At 45.9% G+C, this 18,573-nt stretch overlaps 1 protein-coding gene across 2 annotated transcripts in view; it reads left to right on the plus strand.

The window, feature by feature from the left end:
- Nucleotides 1-16,030: 16,030 nt before the first annotated feature.
- Rcan2 (regulator of calcineurin 2) overlaps nt 16,031-18,573 on the plus strand; it is a 238,567-nt gene continuing 236,024 nt past the window's right edge. Inside the window, exon 1 of one of the 2 annotated variants that reach the window (XM_052745396.1) lies at nt 16,031-16,160. The gene's annotated coding sequence lies outside the window, so the exon portion shown is untranslated. Of the gene's footprint in view, nt 16,161-17,747; nt 17,844-18,573 lie in introns of those variants that run through there. The other variant, XM_052745397.1, reaches the window with a different exon arrangement.

An 18,573-nucleotide genomic window follows, 5' to 3' on the forward strand; every position in this document is an offset into this window, starting at 1 on the left:
CTGCCCTCCACACATGCAACATAGCAAACATGCCCCAACATATAGTAATAGTAGTTAGTATTAGTAGTAATAATCAGTCATTTTTAAAAATAAAAAAAATTATTTTTCATTCCGTTGTCATTCTGTGCACCTTCCTAAATGTATGAAAAGTTGGTTTGATCTTTTTAAAGCTTGCGGACTTCACCTGTGTTCAGGCAATAACTTCTCTCTCTGTACCCTCTAGTGATGGTTTTATTGATTTTGGTGGTAAAGGACACTTGACTGAAAGTGACTTGGGCAAGAAGGACATCCTTTGTCTCACACAGATGCTGGGCTAGACACAGATGGTCCAGTAGCTTGCTGATGGTTGGTTCTGAGGAAGCAGCTCTGTTCCTGAGGTCTTGGTCATATGATAGCTGCCATCACATCCCTTCACCACAGGAAGTAGAAGGCTTCTCAGGTCTGTCTGTCTGTCGTTCTTTCTATTTATACTTAGGGAATAACCACTTCCCTAGGAGGGCGAGCTTCCAGCTGATGTCCCCTCACACTCCTCCAGAGTGCACACTTGAACTGGAGCTGAAGGCAGTAGAGGGATGTCTAGGTTTTGTTCACACCAATTATGATTTGGCTTCCAAAGAGAGAAGGGAAAGTCTCCCTTTCCTGTGTATCCTGCATCTGAACACGAGAGGCCAGATTCCAGGGAAAGGGATGTTTGTTGAGCCCATCTAATCATAGTTACTATCATCTACTGGCTGTGGCTGTACACGAACCGATGTCCTGGCCTTTCTGAGTGTTAAACACCCATCTCTGTCCCATAAGCACTTGTTATGCCTCTAAATGGGAACATACACTCTTAGGGGGAGCAGGGAGTCTCATAAGAGTCAGGAAGTAAATAAAACTTACAGGGCTTAGGAAGTAAACAAAAGTCACAAAGTTCAGAAATGCTTGGAATCTCTCCAAATTCTCAAGGACCTTCCCTAAGGTTGGATAATCAGTAACAAATGTTGGAGAAAGGAAACTCTCAGATAGGTCCAACTTCCTTCAGGTGTGACGAGAACTCCAGGGATGACTAAATGTGCATTGCCGTTAGTCATTACCCCCGTCGGGGCAGAGTTTTTGGTGATATAAATGCCATTGAGTCATCCATGCTTCTGTAAGGAATACCTCATCTATATTCCCATAAGTAACTCCAATAACTCACTGACTAACTAAGCTAGGAGGCGTTAGGTGGAGAAGTGGGGCAGTGAATATGATGAAAATACAAAAGAATTAATAAAATGTTGTATACATTTAAAAACTAAGAACATAATGTTCATTCTTTTGCATCCCTTACTCAAATGCCACCTACTTTTTCACAGGTGACCTTCTTTGTTATAGAACTGAATTTAAGATAGAGCAGTGCTCTCACTTACTATGTGCAGCATTTTGTGTTCAGATACTTTCATTATGTTCCAGAGAGACAGCTGAGGGAGGGAAGGGACTTACTGCTTAGCCTCTTGACCTGAGTTTGATCCCTGGGACCCACACGACAGAAAGAAAACAATGACTCACACAAGTTTTCCTCTGATCTTCACATGCAACCTGTGACCTGTGTATTAATACACACACACATGCACACACACGTGCCTACAAGTTAAAACATGAAACAAATGTAATACAAAATTAGCAAAAAGATCTTTTGTTACTTTAAATGACAAAATGTGGGATTAAGGGAACTCGATGTATATACAGTTTCTGGGAGGAGTAAGCCTCCCTAACTAGCTGCAGTTAACCAGGCTTCTACTAAGTGATCCAGATTACATTTCTAGTAGTTCATATGTATCATCCCATTTGGCCCTTAAGAAAACTCTGTGAGATAGTTACTGTTGTTCCTCTCCCCATTATATGCATAGGGAATGAAGGCAGACGATGCTTCGTCACTTAGCTGGTAGGAGCCACAATCAAAGCCAGACGGAGGCTCATATATTGTATTATGGGATACCATTACTGTGATAAAATATTGACATAAACAAGAAGGAAGAAAGGGTTCGTTTCAGGCTACAGTTACAGGAGAATACTGTCCATCATGGCAGAGAAGGAATGAGCGCCTGAGCAAGAGACTGGCCACGTTGCATCAATAGTCAGGAGTAGAGAGAAATGAATTGTGGGGACCCACAGAGGCTCCCTAGTAAGGCCTTACTCAAGGTCAGAGAACCTGAGCTTGTTTTACCCAACAGGGCTGCATAATGGCCAGGGGCATGGTTACCAGGTGATTTGAAGGGTCTACATTTGGCTATATGTTGTGCTTTGATCTTGAAAGGGAAGGGTCATTTGCCTCTCTTCTTGGTAGTGTTTAAAAAGCCCATTCAAATAAAACTCTGGGTGACTGGGTATTGACTCAGGGCCCTCCCGAAGCTATCCCATGTCTTTGTCTTTCTTGTCGTCTCCGCCTATATTTCTATCTAATACTTCCTCATTCCTCTGTCCTCCCCCCGAAAAACCCTTCGACAGGTCAGAGCTGGACTCCGACAATGGATGCTGAAGCTCAGCCTACTCTCTCTTTTTAATTCAGTCCATGATTCCAGCCTAGGGAGTGGTGCCACCCACACGTAGAGTGGATTTTCCCACCTCAGTTAATTTAATAATGATAATTCCCCACAGGCATGAGGAGTGACTTGTCTTTATGGTGGCTCTAGATTCTGTCAAGTTGGCAATCAATATTAACCATCACATGTATTATATGTAAATATAATGTTTTACAAGAAGCTGCAGGACTATTAGGTAGTTTTCTTTTGTACTTTTTTTTTTGTAGTTGTTTTCAGGAATCCTGGTCTTTGGTCTTTATGTAAGAAGACCTTGAACTGGTTCTCCTGGCAGTGTGACCCGTAGTGTGTACCGCCACACCCAAATCTGGGCATTTTTCTTTATGAGTATTATGGCGAGAGGAGGGAGTGATGTCACAGTTATTCCTTCTGGACATACTTTTGAGGGTTGTAGTCTTTGCATCCAACCATGATCAACTGAAGAAGGGTGGCTGGCAGGGGCTGTATGACTTTCACTAGAATATAACTGAAGAACCTGATACCTAGTCTCAAACTCCCTTCCTGTCTCATGTACTAGAGTGGCATGGCCAAGCCCAGGATATAAATGATAAAATGATAAATGAATGTAATTAGTCATCATCCTCCCCATGATAGACCTCTGTCCAAGGACTCTACCGCTGGTCCTTGGGCAGAGGTGGTGAAAGAGAGAATGGAGATGAACTGGCAGAGCACTATGGAGGCTCAAGAGACAGGCTGGCATCTCCCCAACACGGGGCGTTCTAAATGCGTCTCAGACACAGTTACCTAAGCTCCAATTAATTGACAGTGGGGAAAAAGAATAAAACATCCACCCAAAGAACAAGAAAAGAAGCCTAAGAGCACCCCCAATAAACTTTGAACTTACAAATTTTTCTGTTTCCTTTCGCTATCCAATACAATAGTTCATGGAACCATTTCTCACCGAGAGTTCCTCCTGAGAACATAAGATCACCGTCACAGGTTTAGAGTTATGGCTATTGGCTGAAAACCTTTTGTACAACCAGACACTCTGACTTTTTTTTTTTTTTTTAAAGAAAAGCAATTCTTGCAGTAGGGCCAAGTAGTTAAGAGGTAGGTGATGACAGCTGGCAAGAACAGCTCATAACATTGGTGCATTCTTTTATAACGCACTCAGCAAACATGCTCAATCCCTACATGGGACGGAGCTATGTCCTCTCATAGAAAAGGGAAGATGCATATGCAACTGAATGGCAGCTGCTCTGAAGTAAATACCTATGTGCGGCACCTTACACTCGTTGTCGGTCATGAGCCATCGAGTAGTTCTTATACTAATTCTATGGAGTGCAGAGGGAAATACATGAAATTTAGCAGAGGAGTGATTATAAATATCCGAGTCTATCACACATACTCATTACATGTATTCTTTCATGCAATTTTACTTTGTGTGTGTGTGTGTGTGTGTGTGTGTTTGTGTGTTTGTGTGTGTGTGACACAGGGTTTGACAAAGCCAGGTAAAGATAGTGACAGCTGTTATATACCACTATTTGACAGGGGCTGTTTTGAGTTAGTTATGGCCAGGTTGTCGTTGGCCATCTATAACAAACATGATTGGGAAGCGCTATTATAAGGAAAACAGTATTTTCTTTGTGTGTGTGTGTGTGTGTGTGTGTGTGTGTGTGTGTGTGTGTGTGTGTGTTTGTGTGTGTGAGTGTGTGTGTATGTGTCTCCCAGCAAAGTCACCATGCTCCCATAATCCCCATATTCTAAGTTGAGTGGGTCCCAGATTTCCCATGGCCATCCATGTGGCCCAGCTGAAAGGCTATTTCAGAGTGTTCTAAATCAGGTTTTGTGCTCTGGCAAAGGAATGGAGCCCTCTTTTCTAATATTACTTCTGTGGGAAAGTGTTTTCTGAACTCCAAACAACTCCACTTACAAATACATTTTTGGAATATGACCCACTTATATGCTGAGGACTGCCTGTTCGTCGGGGGTGGGGGAGACTTCTCATGTACAGCTGTATTTTGTTTAAAATATATAATATGCTTGAGATCTGAAGCACTTGCAAGATTTCTTCCAGGAAGAGTTGGCTATGCAGATTTCAATCCTATGTAGGATTTCAAGGCGGAAAGAGACTCTTCTGTGGATGCCCTCAAATTGGTCTTATCAACATACCTGAAATGGTTAGGGCCAATGAAGGCCCTGTGTGTAGAATCTTGGTACAACTTTGTCTTAAAACCAAGCTATTGTGTGTGTGTGTGTGTGTGTGTGTGTGTGTGTGTGTGTGTGTGTGTGTGTGTGTATGCATGTATACATGTATATGTATGTTCATATGTGGGCAGGCACACAGATACGTGTGTGAGTGAGTGTCCATGCATATATGTGTGTGTACATGTGGAGAGCAGAAGACACTCTTGACTGACCCCTGACTCTTGACTGCTGTTCCTCAGGTGCTTTCCACCTTGATGTTTTCTTTGAGGCAATGTTTCTGACTTGCCTGGAACTCACCAAGAGACTAGGTGTCCCCAGCTATAAGCATTTGCTACTTACCATTTCTAGACATTTTTCTAAATGTGGGTTTGGGGATCCAGCTCAAGTCTTCACACTTGCACAGCAAGTAGGCCATCTGAGCAGGCCATCTCCCCATCCTCGCAGCAGCTTCAGAAAAACACAGAGTCCGAGACTCCATCTCCGGACTGTCTCGTGGAGGATGTGAGGGATAGGGCTTTCTAATCCCTGTATGTTCTGAAGCTCTCCAGAAAATTATAGTAGAAATGGTTCTGAGCCAGGGTATTCAATGGCCCCCAGACCAGTTCATTCATTTATTAGCTCTTTATACCAAAGCTGTTTGTAGCACAGATGTGGGAACTGAGGACAGGAAGACAAGAAGCCAGATGTGCTGTAAGACACGTGGCACACAGAGCTGCTGGTACCACCTGGTGGGGTTTGGGGGCTGGAGTTACAGAGGCTTCACAGGAGAGTTTATAGAACAGTGAGCCATGAGCTGTGGAGTGGCAAGATGGCCATGTTCTAGAGCAGGAGAGCAGGGATTCCAACGACAGACAACCTCAGGACTTCTACCAAATGGCTTAGCCTTTCTGTGTCTAGTTTTAGCAGTAGGAGAGTTGGAACAAGCTTGGAGGACAATTGGGAATAGTAGCAGTGCTGATGTAGGTGAACTGCTGTACTGAGTACCTGCCTGGAGGGCTGTTGTAAAGATTAGCAGGGCTGACACAGTTAAATGCTTAGCTGAGTACCCATTCTGGAGGACTGCTACCAGCATTAGCAATGCTGATTAGGTAAAAGTGCTTAGAGGCATGGCTTCAAACTTCAGCATGGAGTAGGATCTTCTGTAAATCTCAGGAAAACAAGCAAGTTTCTAGGTCCCACTCCAAAGTTCTGAGAGCCAGCTGATGAGGAACAGGCCAAAGAATTTCTAACAACTTCCTGCTCAACTGAGCGGTTCTGAATGTGGATGCTTGAAACAAGGGGCTTAGGGGCTGGAGAGATGGCTCAGGGTTCAGAGGTCCATTTGCTCTTCCAGAGGACCCCAGGGTGGTTCCCAGCACCTACATCAGGCAGCTTACAACCACTCATGTCTCCAGCTCAGGAGGGCTCTGGCACCTCTGACCTCTGTGGGCATCTGCACTCATATGCACAAATTCCATACAGACACACATACATACATTCAATTAAAAATAGTGAAACTACACCTCTTTTAAAAGGAACGAAGGATGAACCAGGATCAGGGAGAAATTGTAGGAGAGTCAGAATGGATGGTGGCTACCAGCCCCATTAAACTTCAGACATTTGAAGAAAACCTACTAGGAGAACCTGCTATTGCCAGGGAGCACCTTAGTTCAAAGTGATTGGTCAGAGTCATCTGTCGCTAGGTCCTTCTTATTCACGCCTGGCCAGTTTTCATGGCCACCATAGATCATCCATCTCCTTTAGAAACCTGCCCATAACAATGACTCATAGTCAATCGTGTCACCCAGACTCTTGTGGGGGACAGCCTCACCACGGGACTTGTAGCTCTGTGATCACACCTGGAATCTTCCACTGGTGTCTGCACATCCATACTCCCAACCCCCAAGTGCATTAGGTTCTCATTTGCAGACATGAAGGTATACAGTAACATGGTCTGGAGAGATGACCCAGAGGTTGAGAGAGCTTGCTGCCCTTGCTTTGCTAATACTGACTACGGACAGCTCACAGCCACCTTTAACTCCAGCTCTGGAGGATGAGACACCTCTGGCCTCTGCTGGCATGTGCTTTCATGCGCATATCCCCCACACAGACACAAACATACACATAATTAAAACTAAAAACAAATTTTAAAAAATAAATAAAAATGGGAGACATATTGGTAAAGGAAAGAGCAGTTAATAACCAAACACAGCTCACACATCTCTTTGGGTTTTGTGAGTTTTCCCCTTGGGCAAACCAAGAATGTCACACACTTCAGCTTCAGAGACAACTGTTGAGCTGCGGTTCCTTCTGCATCTTGTCTCACGAAGGAGGCACAGATCAATCGGAGGGCTGGTCGCTGGTTCTGGCTTCGCCATTCTCCTGGCGTGTTAACTGTACAGCTTGACATGCTCTGGAGTCCACTCTGGAGCCAAGTCAGATCCGCTGTGAGCACCAGTGGCTTTCATCCCGGTGTGGTGAGCACGGGGACACTGGGGAGGCTGCTGGGACTATTTTGGGCATGGCACGAGGCAGCAGATGGAAAAACAGAAATCAGAGACAGCCAGTGTTCCTCTGCTGTCTGAACAATGATGTGGGTGACCTGTGCCACTGGGAAGAGTGAGACTCCTATGCAGGGAAAGCGTGGTACTGCTGATTCAGGAGGGGGAGGGGAAAGGGAGGAGGAGGAAGACGGGAAGAAGGAGAGGAGGAAAGAAGGAGAGGAAGATGGGGGAAGGAGAAGGAATAGGAAGATGAGAAGGAGAGGGAGAAGGAAGACGAGAAGGAGGAAGAAGAGGAGGAGGAGGTCAGGATGTAGAAAAGTCATGTGAGAGTAGAAAATGCTGTGGTGGTTAGAATTTACAGACAGAAACCCCAATGGCTGTGCCTTTTATTTATTTATTTATCTATCTATCTATCTATCTATTTATTTATTTATTTATCTATCTATCTATCTATCTATCTATCTATTTATTTATTTATTTTATTTATATTTTATGTGCATTGGTGTTTTGCCTACATGTATGTCTGTATCCCCTGGAACTAGAGTTACAGACAGTTGTGAGCTGTGGGTGCTGGGAATTGCACCTGGGTCCTGCTGAGGAGCAGCCAGTGCTCTTAACCCCTGAGCCATCTCTCCAGCCGGAATGTGGCTTTTGATGAAGGCAAAAATAACTTCAGTTGCCCACCTGCCTTCCTGCCATGTAGATAAAGATGTGTTCACAAAGAGCGAGTCCTGTGTTCTCCAGCGTCCACTCTGGAGCAGGGCAGTGCCCGCAGTCTCAACCCTCCACCACATCTCTTAAGATGAGTCCAAGGGCCTTGAGAAGTCCTTTCTGATGTCCTCCTGCCGTGATGCCTGGCTGCCTCCTTCCGATGTTCCCCTGACGACAGACAACGGGCAGCAGATGCAACTTGGTCCAGGTTCTAGTTTTGTCTCTGTTGCTGGGATAAAATCCTCAGACCAGAAGCAAGAGGAAAGGGTTCGTTGCAGCTTACAGGGTGCAGTGCGTCCCCAAGAGACATCAGAGCAGGAACCTGAGGCAGAAACCGTAGAGGAATGCTGCCTGTTGTCTGACTCAGAGGTCAGCTTAGACTCAGCTAGCTTTTTTATGAAGTTGAAGAGCACCTACAGGGACTGTACCGCCCAGTACAGCCTCGGCCCTCCTGTATCAATTAACAATTAAGACAGTCCCCTCAGACATGGCAAGTCTGATCTATACAGTGCTTCAATTGAGACGCTCTTCTCAGATGACTCTAGGCTGTGTCAAACGGACAGTTAAAGCCAATCAGGGCAATCGCTCCTGTCTTTGGTTGGTGGACACACACTAGGAATTTCTTGAGCAACACATTTGTTCTTCTGATCTATTTATTTATTTATTTTACAGGGAGTATATGTATTTCCTTCCTTCCTTCCTTCCTTCCTTCCTTCCTTCCTTCCTTCCTTCCTTCCTTCCTTCCTCCCTCCCTCCCTCTCTCTCTCTCTCTCTCTCTCTCTTTCTTTCTTTCAAGCCCAGGTTTTAAACTGAGCAAAGCATTCCTGGGTGGTCCCAGGGAAAAAGGAGAAACCATGAGGGGAAACCACAAGGCAGGTCTATGGGCTGCGTCTTAAATACCCTGTAGGTGGTCTTGGGGAGTTCTAGGGGAGGAGCCCCTGTTTGGTGGGCTTTCTTTGGGCAGGGTCTGGAGAGGGCAGCTCCAGGGAAGGAGCCACCACTTGGCACGCTGAGGAGAGGTTTGGAATGGGGCCCGAGCAGGAGATCCCCAACATCCCAACCATTTTGGGTATCATATGGGCAGTAGTTCAAATTTGGCCACTTCCTGCTGGCAAGGGAGGAGGTGAGGAGGGGGAGTCAGGTGTCGGTGGGGTCACACTCATCAGGAGGTGTGGGTGAAGGAGCATTTTGTACCTGCCATCCTGGAGACTTCAGGAACCCGTTTCTTGAGGAGGTGGAGGAGGCAGGTTGCTAGGAGAAAAAAATAGATTATTAACACCTGCCCTATGAACAGGGCTAGCCGTGGGAAGAGTGAAGACTGCCAGAAAGAAGGAACGGAGATGTGCCCTGGTTGTGTAGAAGAAGCAAGGGTGAATGAGCCAGGCTCAAGAACAGATATGCCCTTGAGGCTGAAGAGGTGGTACTAGCGCTGATATCCCAGGAGCTTTTTTTCTTTTCTTTTCTTTTCTTTTCTTTTCTTTTCTTTTCTTTTCTTTTCTTTTCTTTTCTTTTCTTCTCTTCTTCTCTCTCTTTCTTTCTCTCTCTCTCTCTTTCTTTCTTTCTTTCTTTCTTTCTTTCTTTCTTCCTTTTTGTGTGTGTTTCCTTTCATTCATTATTTCCAGGTAAGTTACTAGAGCACTTGAAAGCAAGCAAAATTTCAAGAGGATCAGCCACCTTGTTTCTGATTCTATGGCTTCTTCCTGCTTCTGCCCTCCATGCTCAGTGCTTAAGAGTATGTCTTCCTTCCTGCCCAGTTCCACAAATCAGTCTGAAGTCTATTAGGGTGCGTTGCTAGCTTCGTTTCTGTGAGAGTTTGCAAACAGTATGATGTCATGGACACTGCAAAGAGACATCAAGTTGTACGGGATGAGTGGGACTGAGAGGATGGTTCGGCCAGTAAAGTGTAAACAAGAAGGACCTGAGTTTGATCATCCAGGTGCTGGTGGCCGTCAGGCTCTCATCTCACTCAGTGTTACAGTATTTAGGTAAGATCTACATAGGGTAAGAGGTATTCAACACATTGAATACAAAATTTGAGATCTGAGTATTCTCAGCACATGGAATCATGGGATCATTCTCCTAATTTGAACATAAGAGTTTTACTATACACAGAGAGATTGTGAAGCGAATCTTTTGGAGTGCTATAATGTTCAACAGTAAAACATCTGAGAAGTACAAAGACTATTATGGGTAGTAAATTCAGCATGCACAGCTTGGTCTTTTGACAGCAGAGCAGCCAGACACTTAGGAGAATGCACAGAAGCAGTGTTGAGGGGAAAGGGTGCAGCTGCTCCATTTTATCCTGACGGGTGGACAGGATTTGTGTTATATCCATTATTTCCTTAAATCTCCATAACTCTCCCCTCTTCCTCCTCTCCCTCTCCTTTCCTTTTCTCTCGTCTTCCTCTTCATCCTTCTCTTCTTCTCTCCTCCCCTTCTTCCTTGCCCCACTGTCTCTTCTTCCCTTCTCCCTCCCCCCTCCTTCTTTCTCTCCTTCACTGGCTTTGGTACCTTTAGAGAGGCCGTCTGACTAAGAATGGTCATGGTGTTGAGACAAAGAGAGCACCACCGTAGAGTACTGTAGAAGTGTGAAGAACTAAGAAGTCAGCTCATCACAGATAATGGAGCTACGCATTCTCACTGTCAGGGGAACGGAATGTATGTGTGAGAAGAGAAAGAATTGTGAAAACTGAAGCCTGTGGGATTATAAACACAGAATGGTTGTCACCTCATGTTCTGAATAGACCAGCTATGGGTCCACGTGAAGGACCCACCTCGATATATAATGTAGAAAGACACTGAGGAAGGTGCTTTATGTAAGCCTCTGGCCTGACATATGAGCATGCACACTTCACACACACACACACACACACACACACACACACACACACACACACACACAGTTCTTCCCTGTATATTTGATGTATAGATGAAGAAATAAAGATGCAAACTTGGTACATTTGTATGCAATTGCAGATTTGTATGTACACATACACTCTCAGCCCTTTTATTGAGAAGGCCTTGGGATGGGCACACTCTAACAGCATTAAGCCACAAAATCTAACACCCAGGTTTTGGCTTTTAATTACTATCCTTCACTAAGTCAGAAGAACAGCAAAACAGAGCTTCTTGAAGAAATGGCTGACTCCAAGACTTGACCAGAATATTCCTTGTCAGAAAGTAGAACATACCTCCTAGGCATGGATGCGCATGCCTTTAATCCTGGCACTTGGGAGGGGAAAGAGAGAAAAAGAACACATTCAACTAACTATACATGTGCCTTGAAGTCATAGTACTCAAGCTCCTGTGTACACATATGGATGCACGCAAGAGGTGAACACCCCATCCCCAATATGGGGAGGGGCCAAAACAGCTAAAACCAGCCACCTATCTAGAAGCTTCGCAATAGCCCTGGAGAAACACTGCAGAAGAATATTGCCATAGAAACGTTGAGACTAAAGTACAAACAACTAAAGAAAAATGGCTGATTTATACTTTGTCAGTACTAAATACTTTTGTACTCAGTAGTCAAGAAGACAGAGTCAAGAAAGTCAAAAGAAAATTCTCAGACTGGGAGAAGATGCTGTGTACTGTCTATTACACAGGCAACTACACCAGACTCTTAAGAAGTGTGACAACTCCATATAAACAAATAGCCCAACTAAGCCTGGGCAAAAGCTAAAATACAAATCCAATAGGTATAAGTCTATCATATTATATATAGTGTTTTATGAGAAAATCTATGAGATTATGAGAAAACAATCTCAGAACTAAGCAATGGGGATTAATGATCATGGATAGAAGGAAAGACTATTATCAAGATGCCAGTTCCTTGTGTGTGGCCTGTGGAAATGGCGCAACAGGTGAAATTCCTGTGGTTCAAGTGTGAAGACAGAGGTTGGATCCAAAGTCCCTATAAATTTGCCAGAGATCTAACCCAGCTGAATAGGCCAGCTCTGGGTTCAAGTGAGAGACCTGGAAATGTAGAAAGACATTGAAGATGGTACTTTATGTAATCCTCTGGCTTGACATCATATGAGCATGCATACTCACATACACATGTACACACACACACACACACACACACACACACACACACACACACACATGCATACACACTCAGTTCTTCCCAACTTGATCTATAGATTTGATGTAATCCCTAACAAATTCCCACTAGGTTATTTTGTGTAATTTAACAAATCAATTCTGAAGTTTTTTCACCCAATTGCCTTTCCAGTACTATGCAGAATAGAAATGGCAAAGGTGGGCATGCTCATCTTATTCCATACCTTCGGGGAAGACTTCTGACTGTTCTTTGTTCAGTTTGGTTCTAACTGTGGATTTTTACTGTGTTGAGGCTCATTCCTTCTGTGTTTAATTTTGAGAGATTTTTCTTTTATCATGAAAAGATACTGAATTTTGTCACATGCTTTTCCTGAATCTATTCAAATCTAATAAAACCTATTGCTAATCCGTTGATTTTGTCTTTCATTATGTTAATGTGGTGGTCATATTTACATGTTCGGTCAGACCCTCATAGCCCAGGGGTACAGGCCTCCTGACTGGTGAATGCTGTTCTCAATGTACTGTTGAGTTATGTTGGGTGGTGGTCCCTTCAGGTTTCCTTATCCCTCTCCATCATGGATACTGTTCTCTGTTTTCCTTTTTTGTGTGTTCTTGTTTGATCTGAGTACACAAGATAGTTCTGGCCTCAGAGAATGAGTTTAGAAATCTTTTCCTATTTGAAAATGTTTTGATCTTTTGAAAAGAAGGAGTATGAGTTCTTCTTTAAGTGTTTTGTGGACTTCGGCAGTGAAGTCACCAGGTCCTGGTCTTTCGCAGAAAGGAATGGGGTGCTTGTAATGCTATGGTGTACATAGATCTTGGAAACATAACATACATCAAGTGAAAGATGCCAAACGTGAAAGATGCACTTGTTATCTTGGGAAAGTCTTGCATTTCATCTTCCTGTCTTTCCTTCCTTTCTTTTCCCTTCTTTCTTTCATTGTGTTTATATAGTGTCTGTCGGGGTGTGTGTGTCTGTGCATGTGCATGCCATGATCCATATATGGAAGTCGGTTCTCTCCTTTCATTGTGTGGGTTCTGGAGCTCAAACCCAAATCGTCACGCTTAGCAGCAGGCACCCTTACCGGCCGAGCCATCTCACTGGCCCCTATTTTCATGATTTCTATGGGTTAATATTTTTTATCTAGCTACTAGGGCTCCAGGGAGAGTTAAATAGATTCATAAATACAAACCGATTTTCATAGAGCTTGGCATATATGTGCTCAGTAAATGTTAACAGACAGAACATGATCTTACCATCAGCCTTCATGTTAGCCACCCATGAGCCTTACTCCTGCTCCCCAAAATACTTTCAAAATCAGCCACCACAAATTATTTTTCTCTAATGATAATATATCTTTCTCTAAAATGAACCAAATGAAGGTAAGTTTGGTTTCTTGGTTTTTTACCTTCTAGTCAACACACAAACTGACCAATGGAGACTTTACCTCTGTAGAAGGAGAAATATGTAGCTATGAAACTCAAGGAAAGAGTCTAGAAAAGTAAAATTACCTGTATCCAGGTGGTAGGGAAATGGCCATGTTGATTTTTGTAACAGTGGACACACATTTAATGTCACTGTGTACCAGCCAAAGTTCTAAATGCTTTTACATGTATGACCGCCTTCAAACCAATCATTACAATTGTGTCTTTCAGGCTGGGGAGCTGGCTCAGTGTGCAAAGTGCTAAGTTGCATAAGCAAGAAGACCGGGGTTTGAACCCCCAAACCCAAGCAATACCAGGCAGAACGCATCTGTGATCCCACTACTTCTATAGTGCGATGGGAGCCAGAGACAAGAAAATCCCAGGAAACTTGGATAGCCTGTCCCACAGGGGAACAACAGAGACTCTGTCTCAAACAAGGTAGAAGGTGAGGACTAGCACCTGGGGTGGTCCTCTGCCCTACACACGTGTACTGTGGCACACTGGAGCCCACATTCACACACACCGCACACTGACCAAAAAAAAAAAAAAAATGTGCTTTTCCAATTTTCCAAAATTGGCCGTGTGGTGGTGGCGCACGCCTTTAATTCCAGCACTCGGGAGGCAGAGCCAGGTGGATTTCTGTGAGTTCGAGGCCAGCCTGGCCTACCAAGTGAGTTCCAGGAAAGGCTCCAAAGCTACACAGAGAAACCCTGTCTCGAAAAACAAAACAAAGCAAGCAAACAATTTTCCAAAATTTCTACAAAACTATATTCTGTAATCAGGTGTTTTATTTTATGTAAATATGTACTCACAGAAATGGACCTCATTATGATAACGTCCACACACTGTAGTTGCAGTCACTACTCCAGGGAAATCTTGTGGAAAGAGCTGACGATCCGTTACCTGAAAAGGGAAAGCTTGGGGTGAGTTAGACACCATAGCTACCTCCCTATGTTTCAAAAAGAGTCTGTGGGAAGAGGAATTGGACTTGGTCTCTGTGAGCACTTTCACATGTGAAGCTCTAGCCTATGAGGGAAAATTCTAGAGGTATTTTTTTGCTTGATATAAGAATGTTCTTTCAAAAAAAGATTCTCTCCCAAATGGTAATTCATCCAAATTAACAGACATTTAGGATGCATGTGTCCCAAAGATGATGAAGCTGAAGGACATTTTCAACTCTGAAATGTTTATTTAATGCTGTGTTTATATTAATGCAGACTAAACAGAGAGAAGAGCCATACCATCACACACACATACACACAGGCACATACATACACATAGAGACAGAGACAGGCAGACAGACAGACAGGCACACACACACACACACACACACACACACACACACACACACACACACACACACAGAGAGAGAGAGAGAGAGAGAGAGAGAGAGAGAGAGAGAGAGAGAAGACTGCTTTGTGCTATTACTTCAATGCAGTTTTAATACTGTTATTAAGCACCGATGAAGTGGATTCTAGACGCAAGAAAGGGCCCAAGTATGTGACAATGAGAAAGGCGACATGACAAAGAACTCATTTCTGTCTGTGATTCTCTCCTCGCTCAGGCTGGTCTGCACCATCCGTCTTCAGTTTCTATGGTCTCCACTCTAATCGTTTTGTGACTGATGTTTTCCTGCCATGAGATTCAGTCCTGTCCTCATCTGTGCCACCACTAGTCACAGGCTTCCTTGTCCTTGAGTTGCTTCATTTTGCAGAATCTTCAAGTGGTTCATTTTGATGGGAAGTAAGTCTTCCCGCTCCTGTCTCACTTCCAGCCATCCTTATCCTTTGGAATACCAGCCTCCCATTTCCTAGTGTTCCAGGCTCTCACACAGTAGGTGTCCTGGAAAGCCCAAGTTCTGCTGTCCCCAGGTCTGATGGCTCTGAGTCCTGCTTTGGCAAAGCTGTGAAGCCCGCACAGGGCACTTGCAACGATGTGGGCAGGGCGCGCTCAGAGCCCCAGCCAGAGGGCGCCAGCACCCACCAAGCACAGAAGCTCTTCAGCACTCAAGAGTGGCTTCCAGACAGTTCCCCAGTTAGCTAGCCAGAGGTCGACCTGTAAGAAAACAATCTCCCAATCCTGCCCACCACAGTTTCTTCGCTGCCCGTTTATTTTTGGTGTTCTTGTATGCAGATGCTTAGCTCCAGGGGCGACCCTCCTCCACTTAACCCTCAGAAAAAGCTCTCACCCGGGCAATGACCCGGTAGTCTCTACTTGGAAAGGCAGTGCCTTTGGGGACAGGCTTCTGTGTCAGATTCTTGCAAAGGGTCGAGCGCGCCCCGCGATCGCAGAGGAGGGGTGTGCAGCTGAGCTCAGGGTGGGAGCCCAGGAGGTGGAGGTGGGTGGGGGGCCCAGAAGGGCGCCTGGTCAGGAGGGAGGCGACCAGAGGAGGCCAGGCAGGGGCTTTGGCTTCCCTGGGGTCTGATTGGAGGTTGGCCCGATGAGTCGGAGCTGGGGGCGCGCCCATCTCCACTGGCTAGGGCGAGAGCCGCTGGCTCGGCCCCTCCCCGGAGCCGCTTTGTCCCGGGTGACGGCGGCGGTGGTTGCGGGAGCACCGGCAGGAGGCACAGCTCGGGTGACCCCGCGACCCGGAGAGCGGGAGGCGGCGCGCAGTGCGCACCGCCCCACGCCCAGGTCCGCGGGCACCGCGCTCGCCCCGCCGTCAGGTGAGCAGGCAGAGCCGCGCCCGCAGCCTTCCGCCCCGAGGACCCCCGAGCCGCCGCCACTGTCGCCGCCGCCTCCGCGGCGCATCGAAGACGCCCTGCAGGTCGGTTACGTAACGGCGCAGGCCCTATCGCCCCTGTCCCCTGTCCCACCAGGGCTGAACGGCTGGGTGCCAGGGACCTGGGCAGTGGGAATCAAGGACCGTGGCATTTAAGGGCAAGGCTGGAGCAGCTGGAGAGATCTAGTGGCCAGTCCCCAAAGCATCCCCGGGGACAGTTCTCCCATGACCCCCTCTAGGAGGCGCTCATCTCCAAGAGCCCCCTCCCCATTCCTACTGGTCAAGGGTCCACCTTCTCAGGTGCAGCAGCAGGTGCATACGGACTTGAGGGTTCAGAATAACTCGGTTGCCCTGGGCTTTGGGCTTAGAGAGGGAGTTGGGGGAGAGGAACAGCACAGAAAGAGAGAAAATGAGGAGACCCCTGTCTAACCAAGCTTTGCCAAATTTGTTAGGGAGGGGGAAAGGGGCTTTTGGACACAGCGGGCTGAGAATTGTCCTGCCTGGGCTTAGCCGGCTTGGGTCATCTAAAAATAACTTCAAGTTTGAAAAGTGACATGGACAGGAGCGCGGTGTGCCGGGTTCGTCGTGCCTGTCAGGTTTTTCTCTTCAGAAGTCATCGGAGGGGACAGGGCAGACAGTCTCAGCCACCTGATCCCTCTCGGCTCCCTCTGGATATCGTTGGTTTCCAGGGTGCCTCGGTTTGACTTTTGGTTAATGATTTATTCCCCCAAGGCCTTACTGTCTTTTTTCCCCCTCTTATCCGAGATGGATTTGAGCAGATTGCATGCTTCGACAGTCTCCTTTTTCTTACGCTGGGGTTGAAGTGGTCAGCGGAGGAATATTACACCCACTGCCAAAGTGATGTTTTAAAAATCTTGCTTTAGCAAAAACAACAACAAAAAAATGTTTCTTGTTTCTCTTTAATTATGCAGTCCTAGCATTTTTCACGGACGGAGATGAAAGGATGCGAAAGCATTCTTTAGCCAGAATTCATGTATAGCAAGACTTTTAGGGAAAACGATGCATTTTTGCAGCATAACTTAACTTCCATCCATTGTTCTTAATTACAGTAAGTTCAAAATACATAACAAGGGAGTTGTGGCCATGGGGTAGATCTTGCTGACCAGGATCTGGGTTCCAGGAGATCATGAAGATGGATACGGACAGTAGGTAGGATGAGTCAAGAAGCAGGCCAGCGTGGGCTGTGGGTTGCAGGACTGAACCCTCGGCAGCTTTTCAGGAGCCGCATTGATTTTCCTTTTAGCCTTATGGAGCTATTATACCACATATGACCGGTCATTGAGCTCAATTAGCCTGAAATGGGAGTTGTGCTTGGTTTTCCAATCCACTGCAAATCAAATCAGTATTTACTGAGCACCTATTACCTGAATCTGGTAAGATGATTTGGGGAGGGAGAAGTGTCCTCAACTAAAGTGAGCAGATTGTAAGATCTTAGAAAATGCTTAGTGTGTGCAGGTCCTTCACAAGCCATCTAAATTCGGGAGGATGCAGCTTTCCCCAGTGAGGGACATTTAACACAAGTGGGAACTCGAGAGAGAGCTTTCTCATTTGCAAGCACTCATCACACTTGCATAACTGTTTGCAGATTGTCAGGTGTGTGGCGGGGACGGGCGTTCTTTTTATCGAGTCCGACTTGGACGGGGACCGCGGAGGTTGCGTTTACCCACTTCTTTAATTCTCTGCGCCGGTTTATTGACCTGCTATTCGGTGAGCACCTACTGTGTCTGTGCAGGCTCTGTGCTAGGGGCGAAAAGAAACGAGGCCCTAGACTTCCCAGAAAAGAATCCAGCAGAAAATAAATGATAGTGATTCAGCATAGTGAGCATTTAATGTAGAAAGGAGCGAGGTCAGTGGGAGCCAAGAGATGGGAGAGTGGAAGGAATCTAGAGGAGTCTGCCAGAGAGTACACATTTGGACCGGCTCCCAGTGGGTGGTTGGCATTCTCTGGAGCAGGCACTAGGCATCTTGTGTAGAAAGAAAGGTTATGTTCAAGAGCACCTCGTTATGAGGTGACAGGGTATCACAGCCGAGGAGGCTATGGTGAGCTGGGGGTTCTGAACAGATTCTACTGAAGAGGAGGCATCATGCAGCCTCTCATAGGAGACATGATCTGATCTCATTTATATTTCCCAAACGTGGCTTTGGAGGACGGGGGAAGCAGGGCGACAAAGTGGGAACTCAGGTGTTAGGCAACTGGTATGGTTCTGGCCCCTCCACCTGCTCCCCAAATCATGAGGTGTGCGTGAAGCAGGTGCCAGGGGCAAGGGAAGCAAAATCTACAGGGAACCTTTTCAGGGCAAATCAGTGGCACTTTGTCACCAGGTGAGGACTGCTGACGAAGGAGGGGCTTCGGCGTGTGGAGGCGTGGTCAAGTTTTGAGTGAGGTAAGGCGCTCATGAAGATGGGCAGGTTTGAGAAGGACTGTGGGTTTTTCCTT

Source organism: Peromyscus californicus, unplaced genomic scaffold (genome assembly GCF_007827085.1).
Source record: "Peromyscus californicus insignis strain IS unplaced genomic scaffold, ASM782708v3 Scaffold_19__1_contigs__length_69161282, whole genome shotgun sequence".
NCBI lineage: Eukaryota > Metazoa > Chordata > Mammalia > Rodentia > Cricetidae > Peromyscus > Peromyscus californicus.